Source organism: Oxyura jamaicensis, chromosome 9 (genome assembly GCF_011077185.1).
Source record: "Oxyura jamaicensis isolate SHBP4307 breed ruddy duck chromosome 9, BPBGC_Ojam_1.0, whole genome shotgun sequence".
NCBI classification, from domain to species: Eukaryota; Metazoa; Chordata; class Aves; order Anseriformes; family Anatidae; genus Oxyura; species Oxyura jamaicensis.
In genome coordinates, this window is record NC_048901.1 from 3,834,062 (window position 1) to 3,853,728 (window position 19,667).

The 19,667-nt window shown below is 40.9% G+C and overlaps 1 long non-coding RNA gene across 6 annotated transcripts in view; it reads left to right on the plus strand.

Moving 5' to 3' along the window:
* The window catches only part of LOC118171654, a 173,333-nt gene that overhangs the window by 77,738 nt on the left and 75,928 nt on the right, over positions 1 to 19,667 (plus strand). Inside the window, exon 5 of one of the 6 annotated variants that reach the window (XR_004753304.1) lies at positions 14,490 to 14,557. The exons of the other annotated variants lie outside the window; for them this stretch is intronic. This is a non-coding gene — a long non-coding RNA (uncharacterized LOC118171654). Of the gene's footprint in view, positions 1 to 14,489; positions 14,558 to 19,667 lie in introns of those variants that run through there. 6 annotated transcript variants of the gene reach the window in all.

Here is a 19,667-nt window from a genome sequence, read left to right on the forward strand (position 1 = left end):
TTGTTCTCACCTTTCCCTCCAGTAATCTGTATATCTCAGTAATAGGGACTGCTATTTTGGTGCGAGTGTAAGCAGAATCCAACACCTAGAAGAGGAGCGGGAACAGAAAATTTGGGTCTCCAATATATAGGGCACCAGCAGTGCTCTGTAGCGTGCACAAACTGTTCCTGAAGTAGGGCACAGGTAGGGAAGAAGAGCTAGAGATGGCAGTGAAGGTGAAATTGCAATTAGGAAGAAAAAGTAATACATGGAAAGAACAAAGAACAAAGGTAAAAATCTAGAAGGAGAATAAAAGTGGAGGGAAAAAAAAAAAAGAATGGGAGAGAAGATGAAACATTTACAGAGCTGTGCTTTTATCCTCACTTTTGCTGCTGTTAGCATTGCTCTGGAAAACAGTGATAGATTGGGTGGATCCAGCTGTTTTTCTGTAGCAGAGCAAGCAGAAATTCTGCAGGATTCAGACAACCTTTTTCAGAAATAAACTATACAAAAGAAATAAGAATTTGCTGATAGTCTAAAATCTGCTTCATAGGAAAATGTCCCTCCACGCTGTGGATGTTGAGTAGCTCTGCCAGGAAAGGCTGTTTTAGCATTGTACTTGAGGCTCCTGTGCCTTGTGGGACCTGAAATCCAGACTGCGTGAGCCTCCTGAGACATCTCCACGCACCGCCGGGAAGCCGGCAGGATGCCCGTTACCGTGGGTGCTGACCTGCCCTCGCTGCGCTGTCTGCTGACCCAGTCCATGAACTTTCTCTGCTCACAAACACAGACACGTCTGCTTTGTTCCTTCTCCCTTAACTTTGTACAGCCATAGGTTGTTTCTGTCAAATGCAATGCTAAGCACCTTAGGAGATTTCTGTGCTTGTGCGTATTTGAGTAAGAGGATTAAAAACAATAGTTCTGTGTCTGGGACACTCCCTGAACAGTGTCCTTATTTAGCTTCTTGCTGAGGTGTGAATACTTTTTGGATGATGGAAAGTCATTTTCATCAGTGTTTCTACGAGGTGTTCACGCTGAGACATGATTTTCTGGACTTCTCTGACTGAAGAATATGAGGGCATGTTTCTGCAGCTTAACGTGAGCGATACTGCATGCATTTGTTTATTCTGTAAGCAGGTAGCCGTCACGGCATAGCATCTCGAAGCATCTTTATTCTCCAAGGAGAATCTGAAATCTGCTTGATGCTCTTGCCTACTCTGCATTTGGTTTTAACAGATTTATAAGTTCATAAGCTGTCCTGTGACTCTGGCAACAACTGCTGATTACCATCCCATCTGCAGAGACTACTGAACAGCAGTTAATTGAGCTGATGGAATTTTTCTGCTAGATAGAGCCCTGACTTTCACAGCCTTTATGGTAACAGTATCTGCATCAGCTGTGTGACGGTACGAAGATACTCCGTGCTCCCACTGCCCCCAAGCCTTCGTTTCACGAAGAATTTAAGAATAAAGTTATGTTGCCATTCTTGGGAGACACTGAAATATGTGAACAAGGCTTACTTCAACTTCAGATAAAACGTTTTATTCTAAAACATTTTATTCTTTGCCTATCTCAGCTCATCCCCTTGAGCATCGTAGACCATGAAGCCTACAGTCTGAATCCAAGTTGCTCACTGGAACAACAGGCAGTATTTTCAATTGACTGTGCAATAAGCTCTGCGGTACAGATGTTTCAAGCAGAAAGTAGCTCCCTAAGGACAAATGTCCACAAGAGGATTAAAAAATGTCTGTAACCACCTGTGTGGGGTTTAGGAGCAGAAGGCAGTAGAATTTTCCATAGTTTAAAGACTTACCTAGAAATAGGGGGCCCATGAGGGCTAACAACATCCAAAGGAGTGGTGTGTGGCCATCTGTAAGAGCCAGGCATTCAGTAACGGCTGAAGCAACTGGAATCGGCCTTTCAGGTGAGCAAACCTTGAGCAAAGCTTTGGACAAAGCCTTTGGGTCCATAGCAAGACATTCTGCCTGCCATAGAGCGTGGTGTGTCTAATTTGGTCTGCTGAGGGGTAGGTGGAGGTGTCTGCACAACAGCTTCAAAAAGAGAGGGCTGAAGAGATACAACCTACAGAGTTACAGCCCAGTGGGGTAAAATGCACTATGGACAGGAGCAATAGATGAGCTTGATTTTTTTTTTTGGAATAAGCAAGGTAAATCAGCTCAGGTGGAACAGCATACTGAAAAGGTGAGGTTGCTTCTGATTTGTTTTGGGCTACTTTACAAAGCTTAAGCTTCCACTGGTAGTGGCTTGAAGGGTATGCATCCCTTTGAACACAAACTTAGGTTCCTAAACCGCAAACTTCAATTTTCCAAACCTTGCTCTACTTCCAGCACATCATAGAGGTGTCTAATTGAGTTTTCTGATAGACATTTGAAATCTTCCCTGACGCTTACTCTTCTGCTACCACATCATGTTGAGCTCTGCTGCTGCCAGGCAGCCAGAGATTTCCCTGGTGCTTGTGCCTTGACAGACAGAACTGAAGTTCCTGGTGACCCGTCAGAGCCCAGCTCACCTGCCTGCTGGAAGAGCCTTCTCTTCCAGCTCTGACGGCTCTGCACAAACCGCAGCAATATGCAAATCCTGTCCTGCTATCAGTTCTCTCTGTAATTGTAGTGGGACAGGTGCATGCAGCCTTAGTGACGCATTTGGGTGCAAAGGAGCTGTGCAGCCATTGCAAGCTTGATAGGGAAGCGGGGAAAGAGAGCAGAGTGTTGAAAGGAGCTACCACCTGTGTAGTTTTCCTTGTAAATCTGTGTACTGTGTTCAGCTTTGGGTCCCTCAGTACATTACAAGGACGTCGAGGCCCTGGAATGTGACAAGTGAAGAGCTACGAAGCTGGCGAAGGGCCTGGAACACAAGTCCTGTGAGGAACAGCTGAGGGAACTGGGATTGGTCTGGAGAAGAGGGGGCTCAGCGCAGACCTTATTGCTCTCTACAGCTACCTGAAAGGAAGGTGTGGGGAGCTGAAGGTCAGCGTCTTCTCACAGGTACATAGTGATAGGACTAGAGGGAATGGCCTCAAGTTATGCCAGGGGAGGTTCAGGTTGGAAATGAGGAGACATTTCTTCTCAGAAAGAGCAGTCAGGCTTTGAAATGGGTTGCCCAGGGAGGTGGTGGAGTCACCATCTCCAGGGGTGTTCAAAGAAAGGTTGGACGTTGTGCTTAGGGACATGGTGTGGTGGGTGACATTGGTAGTAGGGGGACAATTGGACCAGATGACCTTGGAGGTCTTTTCCAACCTTAATGATTCTATGTTCTGGATGGAGCTCTTGCCCTGCACTGCAATCTGTGAAATCAGAGCGTATGTTCCAAGCGTGTTCCCTCATCTACCCTGTCCACTAGCCTCTAAGCTGTTAAAGGGAGGCAAGGATAAGCAGTCTCTCTCCTCCTCTCTTTCCAGAACTGTTCTGCTTCATATTTCCCTAAGTCAGAGAGAAATAGTGACTCTTACTCTTCACAAGATATCCTGTGTATTCATGCAGGAGGAGGGAGATCTGACTTCGACCCCTTGCTCTGGAAACAGTTTGTGCATCTTTGTTGCTGGGTAGTGCAGAACACAAAAATAGCCTTTACACCATGGACTGAAATCCAGGGATTCCTCCTCTGCCAAGCCAGCCACTGCTTCCTCTAGTGTTCTCGTTTCCCCTCCAGAGCATGTACCGTATAGGGAGTATGATCTCTTGATTTATTTTTCTAGGGATAGTATGCCTTGGTGATCATCCACAATAGCGTAAGTACTACTGTACTTTGCTAAGCCATTGTTCATCAAACGTATCTAAAGCAGGCTCACCTTTTTACTGGTTTTAAAGGGAAGGATTTGAGCTGTTGTATTTCATTTTAATTTTTCACAGTGAGTAATTAATACTGCTACCTGCTGTTAAAGTTCTTTTATGAACTAAACCCGCAGCTGGTTTAAATCATCAGCGTTCCGTTGAAGCCCGGCAGAATGATGCCAGTGTAAACCATTGAACAACCTGGCCCCATTTAACTTGTTCAAGTGCTCAAAAAAATGTATTACTCTTATTAAAAAATAGTAAGAGCCACAGAGCATATCCTTGAGAAGTTCACCCATAATAAATCAGGCTTATAAACAAATGAGATGGGAAGCAGGACTGAAAAGTTGGCAGGAATCAGATTTTACTCCAAGTTACAACTGGTCATAAGGTAAACAATTGTGAGAAAATACCATTCAAAACAGCAATGAAATATGTCTGGTGTGGGTATCTATTAATGCAGAGCCAGTGTTAATAGAATCATCTGAATATGCTCAGCATACAGCACCAGAAAATTAATAACTTGCTAGGACCCTTTTTTTCAGGTAAAACCCACCCAAGGGAATAAATATATATGTACAGAATATTACCGTGTCAAGAACAAGTGCTAGAGCATTTCAGTTGCTAAAGACCTTATAACTTTGCTTTTGGCAAAGCATTCCTTTGCAGCCAGCCAAAGACTGTTGCTATAATCATGGCAAGATTAAAGTTTGTGCTGGGGGGCATGATCCAGTTAGTACACGGGCTGTGAATATGCACTGTCCTACTCACTCTACTGCCAGACCCATTGTACCATTGCATACCTATTGTAACTGGCTTATTTATTAAACAGTAGCTCTAAGTAAAATCCAAGACCTTGCTAGAACAATGACGGCATGCTTTCTTATTTCCTGATCATTCATATTTCACTTACTCTGACTCTCAAAAAAGCCTGGGCTTTCCTTTGCATAAAGCACTTAGGTACTTTTATCTAAGCACAACGTGCAATGAAGCCAGCAGTCTGTGTATTTGCTGCTGCATTTTGGGGGTCACGATGTGGTAGAGTTTTCAGCGAGTGTGGTTCAGTTCATGGTGCCACGATCCTTTTTCTCTTAAACCCTCAGCAGTTTTGTTCTTGAAGCTCTGAGTGTAAACAAGCAAATCACAAACAAGGAGATAATTTGCACATCACTAATTTTCACCTTTGTGGTCACAGAATGGATGGGAGTTGCATATGAGAGAGTGTGTAGCTGTACTTACAGTAGCTAGAAACCAATTTATACTGCTAAAAAATGTGTATATCAAGTATGACAGCTTCTCATATTTATCATTCTCTCTCCAGCCCTCTTTCTTCCTCTAAGCAAGTAAAGAAAGCTGATCTGCCATTGATATCCCTGATGATGCTTTTCTTTGCTAGACAAACAAAGTTGCCATGGAAATACCCAAATCTCTCACGTCGTGCATTCATCAAAAAAGGAGCATCATTATGAGATAATATTGACAGAGTGCACACTGTCTTTCGCTAGATTTTTCTCACAAGACTCTTAACGTCAAAATAAAGAAGAGAATTGAGGTACGCTATTTTATTAGTGTCATACCCATTGATCAGTGTCTAAATGACCCATTTCTCATTTTAATGATGGTTGGACTGAAAATTACACTTGCAGAAAACAAATGCACAGGTATTATGGCAGTGTTCTTTCATTCAAGAAGTGTGACAATTTCGAAGATAGTTTTCCAGAAAGCCAACTCGTGACAGGTTCCTGTCTGCAAGTGCTTCACATTTTTGCACATTTTCTCTTCTTAATAGACATTTCTTTGATTTTTTTTTCTCTCATTCTTCTTCCTCCGTGAGCACAGCAAAGGGGGCTAAGTGTTTGTTTTCTATGTTTATTTGATATGCAGTAGCTATTTGCACCACATATTCTAGTGCTGCTGTAGAACCTCCTAAGGTCTTTAGCCTTCCTAACTTTTCTAGGTTTGGATTCTCTTTGATCTTAGAGGCTGCTGGAGCAAATGGGTAAGATTTAACTATAAATTATCCCCTACACTTTATACATGGGAGTGCTGTTGAACTAGTAAAGGCTACTAACATTTTCTGTTTCTGTGAAACGGGTATAGACGTGTCATCCTCTCTTGCCTTGGTTCCAGTGCTCAGATTTATTTCTGAATTGCTTTTGCATGAGCTTTTTATTGCATATTTCAATTTCACAGATTACCAGCACCATCAGAGCAAATCATCTGAGCACTAGATGTGTAAGCAAAACTGAGATATCCAACATTTGTATAAAGGCAGATATATTTAAGAAAAAAACAGCATCAAAATGAGCAAGTCCCCAAGAGAAACTATTGAGTTGATAGCCTTGAAGAAAAACAAATGCAAAAAACTAGATAGTTGTGACTTTGCAGCGCAGGAATGGCACCAATCCAAAACTATATTGGAATATCTTGGTAGTGGAGTTTTTAGTGCTATCATTTACAGTGTTTGCTTTGCTTCACAGTGCTGTATTTTCACTGGCATTTGATGAATATCTGAAGCTTCTGAGTTTATGATGTGATCAGACCCCCCAAACCCCTCATTGTTAGGTGAATATTCAAGCCTCCTGGGTTTGCAGATACGAACAGAAAAGCTTCAAACATGGATGGAGTGAGTTTCAAAAGCAGGTAAATCTGAATGCTGCTTTGTAGCCTGGTTTCCTTAGGAGCTAAGCTTTGTGCAATTGTACTTTATGGTTAATTTCAGTGTCACAGGGATGAGAACCCAGGAAAAAAAGTCAGTTTCCCAAAAATTTGAGGAGTAGATGAGAGCAGTGCACATAAAGGAGGTCCTGTAATTACATCCTGTAAGGTTTTTGAGAAATTGAAATGGCTACAGCTGAGCTCATGCTAAGTGGCATTAGTGTCCATAGGGAAGAAACATTTTTGAAGAGTCCCAAACACTGAAAAATATTCTGTCAGAGTTTGCAGAAATAAGTTGCAGACAAAATTTTACAAATTCTGTTGTGACATTTCTTGCTTGTTCTCATTTGTCTGTTCTCATCATCAATGGAGACAGATTTCATGGAGTGGATGCTCAGTCTTAAAGAAAAGCCATAGCAGTTTCCAGCAGCGCATATAGAAGTCCTGCAGCTAACTGGATTTACTTCTGGGAAGAGTAAGTCATCATGGTAACTTACATCATGTTATTCAGTTAAATAGGATTGAAGTGTGTTATACTATATATTAGCTAATAACAGCGGGTTTAATTTCTGACAAATACCTTTCTCATCGTTACCATGCTTCCTTGCAGCTCTGCTCTAGGGATAGCAAGTAGGAATATAATTGCTAGCCTCAGGTATAGCACATTTTTCTTATTATTCAAATGTTGTTATCTATCCATAATAGCTGTATTAAACAGTATCCAAGGCCAGTAAAGAAGAGTTACATAATTTATTGTAGATTCAGTGTGTGTTCCTTGGCAAAGAATCTATTTTCTGTACCCTTTTTAGCCCAAGTGTGTTGTCTCTGCTTCATTTGCAGTTGTAGTGGCTGGCCTGGATAGCGGTTGGACAGACTGTTGAGGATGCAATTTCTTATAATTAAAAGACAAGATCTAATTTCATTGTACAAATCAGCTACTTGTTATCACAATTGCTTTCCTTAATTAATTGTATTTCAGGGTAAGCACATTCTAAACTAATCAGTCTATTGTCACATGCCTGTTAATTTTGTAATTAATGATCATGGCTAAAGCTGAGTGAATCATTTCTTTATTTAAAAAAAAAAAAAAAAGAAAAAGAAAAAAGGCAAAATCAACACACCTTATTCCGTGACTCTTTGACTCTTGCCTCTTTTCAGTTCATTAACGATGTGCAAACATTATGGTTTTCTGAAATTGGCTTGTTATTTCACTGCTACTCATTGAGTTATTCTTGGTCAGTAAATACCCAACACGCAGTTTGCTACAACCCTTCCCTGCCTGAAATAGGATGCATTTTGACCAGATGCAAATGGTCGCGTTATTTATCAACCCTCTTTTGTAACACTAATTTCTTGGAGTGGTTATTTTTTTCCCCAAGAATGTTCATAATCACCAGTCTGACATTTATTTTGTATCTACATTCTTCCAGTGTTTAATTATTATTCTTTCTTAATTGGAAATGTTTTTGCCTGCTAACTTGTTTGGTGGAACATCAAAATGCAGCAGGAGTCTGAAGAGGTTTCTTTTGAAAAGCTGTGAGGAGTGCAGTGGCGCTGCTGGGCACCATCCCCAATTAAATAGTTCATGGACACGGTCCATGCTAATTCAGCTGTGCTGGATCCTGATATGAATTAAATATCTGCGACCAGCTAGCATCCGCACGATTAGAGGCATATTTATAGGTTTGCTTAGTATTACCTCTGTTGTGGCAGTAATGGTGGGTTGCAGACATGTCCTTTTGTTTGGCTGTGCTTTTCCACTGTCAGTTCATCCCTCTTTAATTGCTCTTCTGCTTTCTTGGCAGAATAAAATTACTGGAAAACTGGGCCCTGCTTGGGCCAAGTTTGCATTCTGTGTTTGGCTTGGGCCTGAATCAATGTTTATGTCGCCGTTTACCAACCATCCACGCTGTTGAGTAAATAGTGTCATTGCCCTGAGCCTCGTCAGTGACACTGAGGTTTCTCTTCTGAGAAGCAAAGACCCAGCCTTCCTGGAGGTGCCTGCAGATGCTTCAATGCCGTGTCAACATAGAAATTTACATTAAGAGCAGCAAGCAGTAGCTGAGAGACAGTACAAACCAGCTCCTCACTACCTTTCAGCTGTACCTGATGGGAGGCGAAAGCACTTTCTCTGCCTCGGCCACAGGTGCAGGGGTTCAGGCTAACCCGTGATGACTGCATTGAAGCTGATGAAGAGCACTCCTATACTTGCTCTCCAAAACCATCTGAAAAGGGGGGGGCGGGGTAAGAAATTGTTTCTTACCACCTCTCGGCTCTCAGTTGCCTCCCCTCAGCGGGGAGCATGCCGGCTGTGTGCTAATTTGGATGCTAGCAGCAATCAGTCAAGAGATTTGCCAGGCCAAAGCCCCTGAGTCTAGGCTGCAGGCCAAATACGCAATGTAGACATGCCTTAAGAGACGGGAGTGAAACTATAAGCCTGAACCTCACTGGCAGAATCTACAGAGTGACTCTAGCCCTCTGTTAGCAATAATTCATTTTGGACAAAGCTGTTTCCCAGTTGGCCTGTGTGAGTCCTTACAGTGTGACATTCCTGGTGAGCCCCCAGCTCACACCCTGGGGCTCTGTTGCCATAGCTCTGTTTTGCTGCTGTTTGCCATTCCTAGCTAGATAAGCTTCTGAGGTTCCCATTACTTCACGCACTCCATGGGTGCCCAGAATTCAGTGCAATTGTTTCCCAACTTTTTTGGTACGCGTTTACAGCCCCGGAGCTCTCCCGCTGCCCTGTCAGATGACACTCCACCTCAGCCGCTCTCCAGTTTCCAGGCTACCTATGGTATTTGTTTTGCTTGGTCTCTCTGCTCCCAGGCAGACAGCACTTTTATGGAATTAACTTCTCTCAGAGCAAGACCAAACCATTTGAATTTTGCTTTTCTTATCTTTAATGAGCTGTTGTTCCCCGGTGAAATAAGATCGGTATATTAGGGCACTGTTTCTTACCCAAGTCCTACCAAAGCAACCACCCCATGGCACCTGAGGTGGTGGTGTGCATTACGATGTTTTACAGGACAGTGTTAGCGTTTAGAATGACGTTTGCTTTCAGTTGCAATGGCTGTGGTTTCTAGCAAGGTGGAACCAGTACAACTGCATTGGATATGGCTAGGAAAGAGATGAAATGGAGACCCTCTACCTCCTGAAGCCCTTGGCAAGACCAAGTGTCAGAGCAGTTCATTCTGAGAATATTGGGGCAGGTTTGGTTAGCAGGATGGGGATTTGAAAGTATTCTGGATAGAAAGACTGCAGATGTGGAAGTCCTCCTTGTTTTATTCCACAACAGGGACAAAGCGGAGATACAGAAATCCTACAGCCTAGTCAGAGGAAAGGGTTCAGTCTCTCCACTTGGCAGGTGGGTGGAGGATGTGGGAACACCTTGGCAGGATTGCACCTTCAGCGAGTGATTTTCTAGTAGTGCTGAGTGAAATTTTATTCACACTTCTGTCTTTCAAATCTGCGTTTTGTCCTGTCATGTATGATACCCTTGAAACATACCTACAAGTATTTCTTTATAGGTTTTATATTTAGAAGAGTTTCTTTTTTAATTTATTTTTTATTTTTATTTTTTTTAATTAATAGCGATGCATGGGTCTGGACTTCTCTGATGAACTTCACACTGGTGTATCACGACGACATGTTATAATGGAGTTCAGACTGCTGTTCCCTAGACAATCCATTTGTTTCCTAACAGTATTTTCTTTTAAACTCCTTCTTTTTACCATACACCATCTTTATAGGAAGTTCTATTTTGCCATTGATACTTTCATTTTATGGGAATGGAGTCTGGCTTTTCTAGAGCCACTTGTTTAAATGCAAGCTGTAGTTCATCTGGGTATTCCTGAAATATGAGCAATCTGTATGTTTTGTTTGTACTTTGTATTGGCAGGAACTTGCTTTTAGAATGCTGTGACATAAAATGTCCATTTTCAGAGGCACACAGAGATGCGTTTCCTATACTTACACCCCACAGTTGTCTGTGCCTCCAGTTAATCCCTGCCTTGTTCCATGGTCTTCCAACCAGTCCTGACACCTTATTGCTTTCCATCTAGGACTCACAGCATTTTTCACTGCCTTGTATTGAACAGCAGCAGTGGCAGTAGGCTTTTGGTGGATTGATGCTGTTCCATACCCTTCTGTGGTTACAGCTTCTGTGGGTGCAGTGAGAGCTTCTGGGGCTAAATATTAGGTGTGCTCAGCTTCATGAGTAGCTGTTAAGAGTAATGTTTCTCACTAGCAGTCCAGAGTAAAGCCCTAACAGGCAGTCAGAGGGAGGCAGGACTGGCTTTTAGGCCCTCGTAAAACATTAGTCTTATTTTGCTCTAAAAATATCTTTCTGAAGCTCGCTCAGGCTTGTTTTTTTTTCCATTTTGTGTTATGTTATAATAAGGTCTTCAAGTTCTTCCACTGAAAGTTGCATTGAAACGGAACTCAAATAAAGTTCTAGATAAAACACCAGTGCAATTTCACAATTTGTAAATCAAGGTGATGGATTCAGAATAGTGAGGTGTCACATTCTGCAAATTTATTTCTGTTTATAAACCTCACACATTTCAGTGTTATTCATGGGTCTTATGGGAATACTAGAGAGTTTTGTTTTGGCCTTGGAAGTGCTTTGAGTTGACTTGAAACATTTTATTTGTCCTGAAACTATGTATTTCATTCCATCTTCATATTGCTTTGCCTTTTTAAAACTTTTTTAAAGAAAGATTATTTGAAAGTTGAAAAAATTGCTAAATTCATCTTGTATTTAAAAACTATTCTTTGCATGTATACTATTTGCCAAAATAATCACACTAGTTCCTCTGGATTCATCCTTTACTTACTTTGTATTTATGAAAATTGCATTCGTACATGGCAGATTTGCTGTATACCCTTTAAAAAAATAACCAAACAAAAACCCAAAATGAATGACTTTAACATGGTATTTAACATTAAATATATTCAGGGACTGTTCCTGAGCAGGTTAGCTCCTGGACTAGAGGAGTATCTGGACATCTCAGATCCTGCAGTTGAGAGTGCTTACAGTTCCTCCCGGAAGCACCTTGGGCTGAGCAGGAGAAATAATATCTGCCTCTAGGCTGCTTGGCCTGGCTTTTGTCACACGAATCCTAGTACTTAGCTTCATGCTAATATAGATTTAGGTATCTAATTTTCTTTTTCTAGGATTTCATCTGTATCTGGTAAGCCTTGCCGAAGTGATCATATGCATATTTTCACATTCATGACACATGACATGCGTACACATAGCTTATAGTAAACAGAAAATGCTGGAGGACTGCATTAAGAAGTCTTTGAAATAAAAATAAAAATAAACGGGTTGAGTTACCAGCAATATCAAAAGCAGGTGTTGACGTATGGTGAGAAACTCACCAGCTGATGGTGGCTGCACAGCTTCTTCCTTGAAGATGGAGGGTTAGATACAGCTTCAGTTTAGCTGATGGGAGCTTTTTGGTTGCCACCAGGTAGGACACTATGCCCTATAGCTAGCTATGTGGATGTGGCAAGGTGCACCCAACAGCGTGCAACGCTATAGCCTGTCTGCTGGCCCAAGCAGTATGAATACCACTGCCCAAGTCAAAGGAACAAGGACGTGGAGAAGAGAACAGGTGGGTGAATCAACGACACCAGGAACTTCACAGAGACTTAGACACGTTAGCGTCAGCTCAGTGTTGGTTGCACCTAGCTGGTGTGTACCTAAACCAGGTTGTATTATTCAGCTTGCACAGCCTCATTACTTGAGCCAGGAAGTCTGAGTGAGCTTTCGCCCCGTGTCTGTCATCTTGTACCTGCCACCACTAGGAATTTTGCTATAGTCTAAAAGTAAACAGTTGTTTCACAAAGAGAATTAGTTCCTCTTGTGCCATTTATTGGACTTGCATATTGTAATTACATTTTGATTTTTCAGGGCAGGAATTTCACATTCACGGCTAAAGCTGTGAACCCCTTGGCGTGCGTGGTGGCTGTACGGTGCCAGCAGGCTCCCACCACCGAGGGGAATTGCTGCGTGCTGGCATGGTGGTGGTGGGGTGGTGTCTCTGTCAGGACTGTACACCCAGCTCCATCGGTGAAGTGGCTCAGCCTGAACAGTAACCCAGAGAGCTACTGTCTCTGCAGACATCTCCTAACTTGTATTAATATTTTAGCAATAGCAGGTATTTAACAGTTGCAACCACTTTCCTCTGGTGATTTTTTCAATGAGGTTGAGTATTTCCTCTTAAAGGTGAAACTTAATCATTGATAATTCAAAATGGGAGTCCCATGATAAAATTTGGTAGTTCCTTCTGTGGTGAACTTCCTCACAGGCAGAGAATATTCAATCATGTTTCCTTCCAAGGGGTGAAAGAATCATGTGCTAGAGATTCTGGGGTCTCCTCCATCATAATCTTAAATAAACTCAGGGGAAGATTCAAAGCAGCGGGTTCACAGGCCCCCTTGGCCACATGCTAATGGGCAGGACACCCAGGCTGCCAGCCACAGGACATGGGAGCAGTCTCTTTTCCCCTCCCTGTGCCAGGAATGGGGCTGTCTCCAGCTCTGAGTGAGACCCAAGAACTCTGAGCCAGCTACAAAAGCTCCCGAGCAGAGCACAGACCGCTAAGGGCAGAGCAGTAAAGACACACTACTTCTGGACTTCTGGTCAAAAGTTTTTTTTTTGTTTGTTTGTTTCTTAATGAAAAGACCTTTTATAGCACTTATTTTTATGTGACTCTTTTCTTCAAGGTAGCTTTTTTTAGCTTGAGTTATGCTTGTTTTTCATGACTTCTAAAATAGCTCTAATTTCTTTGGATCTGACTGCTATGTCATTAAGTTGCCACGGGTACAGCACCACTTTGGTTTTTGGGAAGATGTTGCATGTAAATACATCGTACCATGGCCACTACCAGAAGGGCTTCCCTGCATTCTTACAGGTAGTCAGAATTATGCTCATTCTAGTGCTATTATCTGATGGTTCGGATGTGTTCATGGTCATATATGTGTATACATGTGTATACATGTTTATATTCAGAAATAGATACAAACGTGCATGCTGATGAACACAAATTTTTGAACATCATTCTTGGGATTGTGGAGAGGTGGATCTAGAAAAGAAATAAGGAAATTTCACTTTCAGGTGTTGAGGGGAAAATCTTATAAATTCTAAAGCTGGAACTGTTTTGTATAAAGATACAGATTTCTCATACAGACTGGAAGATGTTGGGATCAAGATATTCAATTTTCAGTGTCTTCCTCATTTTAAACTGTACAATTATTTTGCATTGAATGCAGAATGAGGCGTAAAAGTGATAGCTTTTTGAGAAACAGTTCCAACTTAAGGCAATTTTGCACTTACATATTCCTGTGTGAACATATGATTGGTTTGTGTGTGTTTCTGAAGCAGATTCAAGGCTTTTGAGGTTTAAGAAATATCGAAATATCAATATCGAGGAGCAACTGAGGTACATAGCCACGTTCTGCAATATGAGGTAGTGTTCCTTGTTTTTGTAAGGGTATTCTGTATCAAATTGCAGGATTCGAAAGATCTTATGTATCATCAGTTGTTTGGGATCACAGAGGTAATTGATTCTGAGCCATTTATCATGGAACTTGGTGGGAATAAGACTGAACCTGATGAACTACATCAGGTTCATCAAATTTGTACAGCTAACTCCAAAGGTACAAGCCTGACCAAGTAATCTGGTTTTCAGAGGTAAGCAGCACCATCAGGTCACGGTGAATGTAACGGGATTGGCAGATGAATTTACTTTGCAGATCCTTTACTATGGTGCCTAAACATAGATGCAGGTCCTTAACAACAACATTAAAGTTTGTAAATGATAACGTGTAGTGGATACCTTTGGGATTTGCATGTTTGTTTTTTCTGTCTAATGGCATTGATGGGATTATGAGGCATATGCGTTCAGTAATCCTGGGGTCATCAAAATCTCTTAGTAACAGAGAAAGTCATTCCTTCAGATATTCTTCAGATACTTTCCATTTTGCTTGCTTAGAAGTGCTTCAGTCCAGCTCAGGGAACTTGAATTTCCTTTGTCTCCTATGATCCATTTTCAGTGCATGGGCTCTGAGTGCACGTGCCTCTGTCCGTCCTCAGCTGCTGGCCTGGGTCTGCTGTGAGGCAGACCTTGCAAGGAGCAGCTATGTTGGTGCATGAGATTTTTTGTCACCTTACATTGTGGCACATCAATTCTTGCAGTTTAGAGTTGGTAGGTGCCTTATTCTGAAGACTGAAATAATGTAATTAATGCAGTTCCAAACACTTTATGGAGTCAGAAATATTTTAAAAAGTACTAGCTTTTATTTGTTCTGAGCTCACCTGTGCCGTAAACTCTCTTCATGGAGCTTCATCCATGTATAGAAAGTCATGCAAATGAGGCAAGCAGAATCAAAATGTTTCAGTGAGACATAACTAATTTAAAACTGTTTATGGTGTATAAACTCCTCCTTAGACAGATTTTTTGTTTCCAGAACTTTCTCAAGTTTGTATTCATAGAAATAATCTGTAGCCTTGTTGACACAACTACCAGAAAATGCCCTTGAAGTGCTGACGAAGGTGAAGAATACTTAACAGAAGATTCAGCCTGGAAAGATGTGTTTTCTGTAAGTCGGGCTGTTATTACAGAAGCCCTCACTTCACACTTCAGTATTTTTATCAGATTGGGTTTGCAGTCGGTGCACATCATTGCAAGCTGAAGTGACAGACTGGAGAGCAACATTAACATGACTCAGAGGAAATTAATCAACATTAGTCAGCACTTGTCTCTCATGTACTTGGGGTCATGGCCTGTTCTAAACCAACTTATTTTCTTCCTATTCAGTGATGCAGGAAGGAAGATTTAAAAGGAGCAGTAGGGTAGTAATAGTGTGACTGTCAGATAAAGGTCAACAGGAACAACATGAAAGCTGATTAATAGGATCACCCTCATAGATGAATTAGAATTCTGCAAATGACTTCTATTTCTCATTCTTTCCCCTTTTTCAAAGTAGTTTTATTCTCGATCAATGCATCTGAATAGATGTACCTGAAAAATAAGTCTCAAAAGCTATTTTTTCCATTGAATTTCCTCTGTATTCTTTTTTGAGCATTAGTGTGTACTAAGCCCAAGAGTTCCAAGCTGAGTATGGACTTTGAAGAAGAAATGAGCAAAAAAACCCCACATTGATGGCCAGCAAGGTTCGGGTATCCAATACAATAAAAACTGTTCTTGCTGTTCACAGACAATGAAAAATGAGTCTCAGTATTATGCAATAACATTTCCTAAATCAAGCTGCTCATGATATACTTGATCTCAAATAAGGTTAAGAAGTCTGAAGTTTTATCCTAGTCAGCTGGGAGGGCAGTGTGATGCTAGGAAATAGATAGATAAGAGCCATGAACCTGTGATGCACAGTGCTGCTGCAAATAAGGTCTTCAGACGGTTATCAAAGTGGAATTTTTCAGCTACCTTTAAAGACCTGAAAGCTGATGGTCTGGGCAACTTCTACAGAAAGTGGAAACAGAAGAGTGCATACAAGGAGATGTTTTGACTATAAAGTTGCCTTCTTGAGGTGTAAGTCTGCTAGCTTCAGAGGTAAAGCTCAGATGCAAATTTGACTCCACAGGGCTAGGCAATAGGGAAGTGCTCGGCTTCCTGCTGTGGTTCCTCTGGGGTAAAATGGAGTATACATCGGTGAGCAGTACCATGGATTTGGGTCTGTTTCTAACTCACCTGTAAGCAGGCTTAGTTTGTTCTTTATTCAACAAACGTGTTCTGTGGGCATATTGCAGTGTATCACTTATGAGCTATGTTCTTGCACTGTTGGTTTGAATATAGTTGGTAGATCTCTTTTCATGCCATGTTTAATTAGTCTTCTTTGTGTTCTTTTTACTTTTTTTCCCCTCTGCTTCTTAACTGCTACAACCCAGACATGGTGAGGAATTGCAAGATTCCTGTAGGTATATACATGCGTTCTGTGGAAGATAAATAGTTACAGTTGAGCACAGATTCCTATGCTCAAATGGGATTTTCATAACTTAATTTTTAGTGAGCAAATTGTATTTTTAAGTGAAAAGTGGGCCTAGGCTGCTTAGGCTACATTATTGTTCTGTCCCAATATTATTCAGCAATTACTAGATTACTCACATATAAATCAAGTTTGTATACCCTATAGTTTTTTGTTGTTGTTGTTTGTTTGTTTGTTTGTTGTTGTTGTTGTTTTTCTCTTCAGTAATACTCTCCAAGGAAGTGAAAAAACAGAGCTGCATTAAAATACTATGTTTGAATAAAGATGAATTATATTTGAGTGATGTTGAAATGACAATAACCAGGCCCGCGGGGAAAATGTAAGAGAACAAAAGATGGGAGGGAACAAACTTAGATCCTCCATGCTATAAATCCATATCCTGACTTGCATGAGCTGAGGCTTCATTCTGATATATCTTCTAATTGTTTTACCCATTCACTTGCTCGTTTTGGCTATTGAAGGATATTAGGCCTAGCAATTTGTAAGAGAGCTTGAGGTTCCTGTCACGTGAAAGTCCTTTCCTCCAGTATAAATGTATAAACATTTACAGTATATGGCAAATACGCTCTGCCAGTATGAAGAGGTAAAGTGCCTTTGGGCTGAGGTTTCAATGCAACAATCATTTTACTCATTGGCATTAAATTCATTAGCCTTAGAAGAACAAATCAACTTACTGTTTTTTTCAGGTAATTTTTAATTATTTAAAGAAGAAACAATCAAACCAAGCACGCATTAAGGGTGAAATATCTGAATGCGCAGGGAAGTCTGTATTTATGAAGTGGCACTTGTACCATCAAACCAGTGAAGATGTTTCTATGCAATTAAACCAGGACAATATTAATGGTAGGAAGAAAATAATACAATGAGACAGTGCTCCTCTTGAAATAGTGTAAAGAAGAGGATGGGGAAATTAAATCCATGTGCCATGAAATGAGCTTAGGGCAGCTTTGCTGCCCTTTGCCTGTTTACTGAAGCCAGAAATCAATGCAAGAGCTGAAACCAGCATCAGAACATCAGTGCCGCTTGTCCAGAGCCAGTCTGCATCTTGTTCATATCTTGCAAGCTGACCAAACAAGCGATGTACAGAGAACTTGGCTGTGATGATAAGGTTGCTGCCTCAAGTAGCTTTTCTGCACAGGGTCTCTGGGTGTTCTTGGAGTAAATCTCACCCCAAATGAATGAATTCTGAATTTAAACATAGAAAAATGGGAATCCTAATCAATGCTGACACACAGACCACAATACCAGAGAACGGACAGCACAAAGACACTTAATTAAATATTTTGTGGAAAGATACTGTTCTTACTCTCTTTTTTAAACTTCAATTTCCTCTCAGTTTCTTTTGTAACTTTTAGTAATTTAATTTTACTTTTGAGTTTTGCATCATACGAATTACAGAAGTCTCAAGTCAAAAGTGATTTGTTTGCTATTGTGTTAGAATGACTAACACAAATTGATGACAGATATATCAGAAGTTTTCAAAGCATACTGAATTTATTACCCTGGGCATTTCCTAGCAAGGGTCAGCTTCCAAACTGTGCAAAACGCCCAGTTTACGCTTTACTCAGTTACATGGAAGATGTTCGTGTGAAGACGAATGTGGGAGTTCTTGTGGCAAATACCTGTCATCTGAGTTACGTTGTGCTTCTGTCCCAACGGGGACAAACTTCATGAGAAATTTTTTATTTTTATTTTTCCTGATTGCAGCTGATAAGGAAACACACTATACATAACACTTTCACCTCCTTAGCTGGTACTGCAACTTCTAATTATGACCCCTTGCTTGCTCCATGTACACACAATACAACGCAGGCTTTGTCTGAGCACCCGTACCAATAAGAATTTGTGGTGCTGTTCAAGCTGTTGCATGGAGTTTATTTTTTTATTTTTTTATTTTTATTTTTATTTTTTTTTCTCCTGCACTGAGAATCATGAGAGCTCTTACAGATTTGCTTGTGTTTCCAATTTTGTGTTGAGAAAATGTGCCAATCTTACATGGCATGTGAGGACACAGCACTGTTACAATGACGAGTTTGCTTGACTGTGTGTCTGTCACAACTTCTATTACTGAGCTCTTAATAATTTAACAAATTTTAGCAGCTTCTGGTTACAATATGGCTTTTCTCTGAGGTAATGGCATGAGAACACATCTTTAGCTTATAACTAGGTTGTGGTGAGTGATAGAGGTAGATCTTTGCAGGTACAGCTGTCACTACCTTTACTGAATCTATCAATGTGCACTTAGATTTTTGTAACCAGCTACCCCTGATAACTTAGATTAGAGGGAAATTAGGTATTTGTGTAAGGAGAAAAACTTACAGAAATTGAATCTCACTGGAAACCTGTTCAAGCCCATAGTTTGCTTTCTCTCTGTGCCAATCCTGTAACAAGGAGCAAGTCAAGACAGTGGCTTTGTACCTACTGTAAATTTGGAGTCTTCAAAATCTAGTTTCATTCCAAATGAGTAATAAAAACCAACAACAACAAACTTTTTAATATTCCAGTTAGATTTGATCAGTTTGGTTTGTAGCACAAGTGCAGGAGTTTACAACTGAAACGAAATGTTACCAGCTTATAGTGATAATGTCTTTGAATTCTTCCTCCCTTAAGTTTTGACAAAATCTTACTTTCTATCCAGAAATTGTCATTTTATTGAAGTATGACTTGCTGTTGGAAGGCTATTATCTATTTTTTCCTTGGAGTATCATCTGCATGCTGCTGAAATCAAGTTGAGCTCTCTGTGATTGCAGTCCTTTGCTTATACCAAGTGGGCTGCAGCTAAAATGCTTTAGAGCAAGCTTTATTTTCTAATTAACAACTCATGCGGGGTAGACTGAACATTGGAAGCAACCTAGGTTTAGTAGGATGGCCTGAGAGCACCCTACCCTGGGATATCTGAGGGTCCTGTGAGGAGAGACTTCTCTTGATGTGTGTGATGAGGAAGGGGGAAGATGAGCGTTTCAGCTTGCAGAACTGTTTTCTCTATGAGTCACGTTAGGTAAACTCCTAGGTGGAAAGTAGCGATAGACTGGAAAAGGCCAGATTTCTGACTGCTGGTATGTCTAATACGTAGGAAAAGAGCATAGCTATCGCCATGTCAAAACTTGCATGGCTTGGATCATGGATCAAAGCAATTAGTAGTAAAAAATAGCATTTGCAGGAAAGTTAGGTGCTTTCAGGATGAGGTAATAGATGATAGAAGATATTAGGTTCTGAAATTTGAGCTGA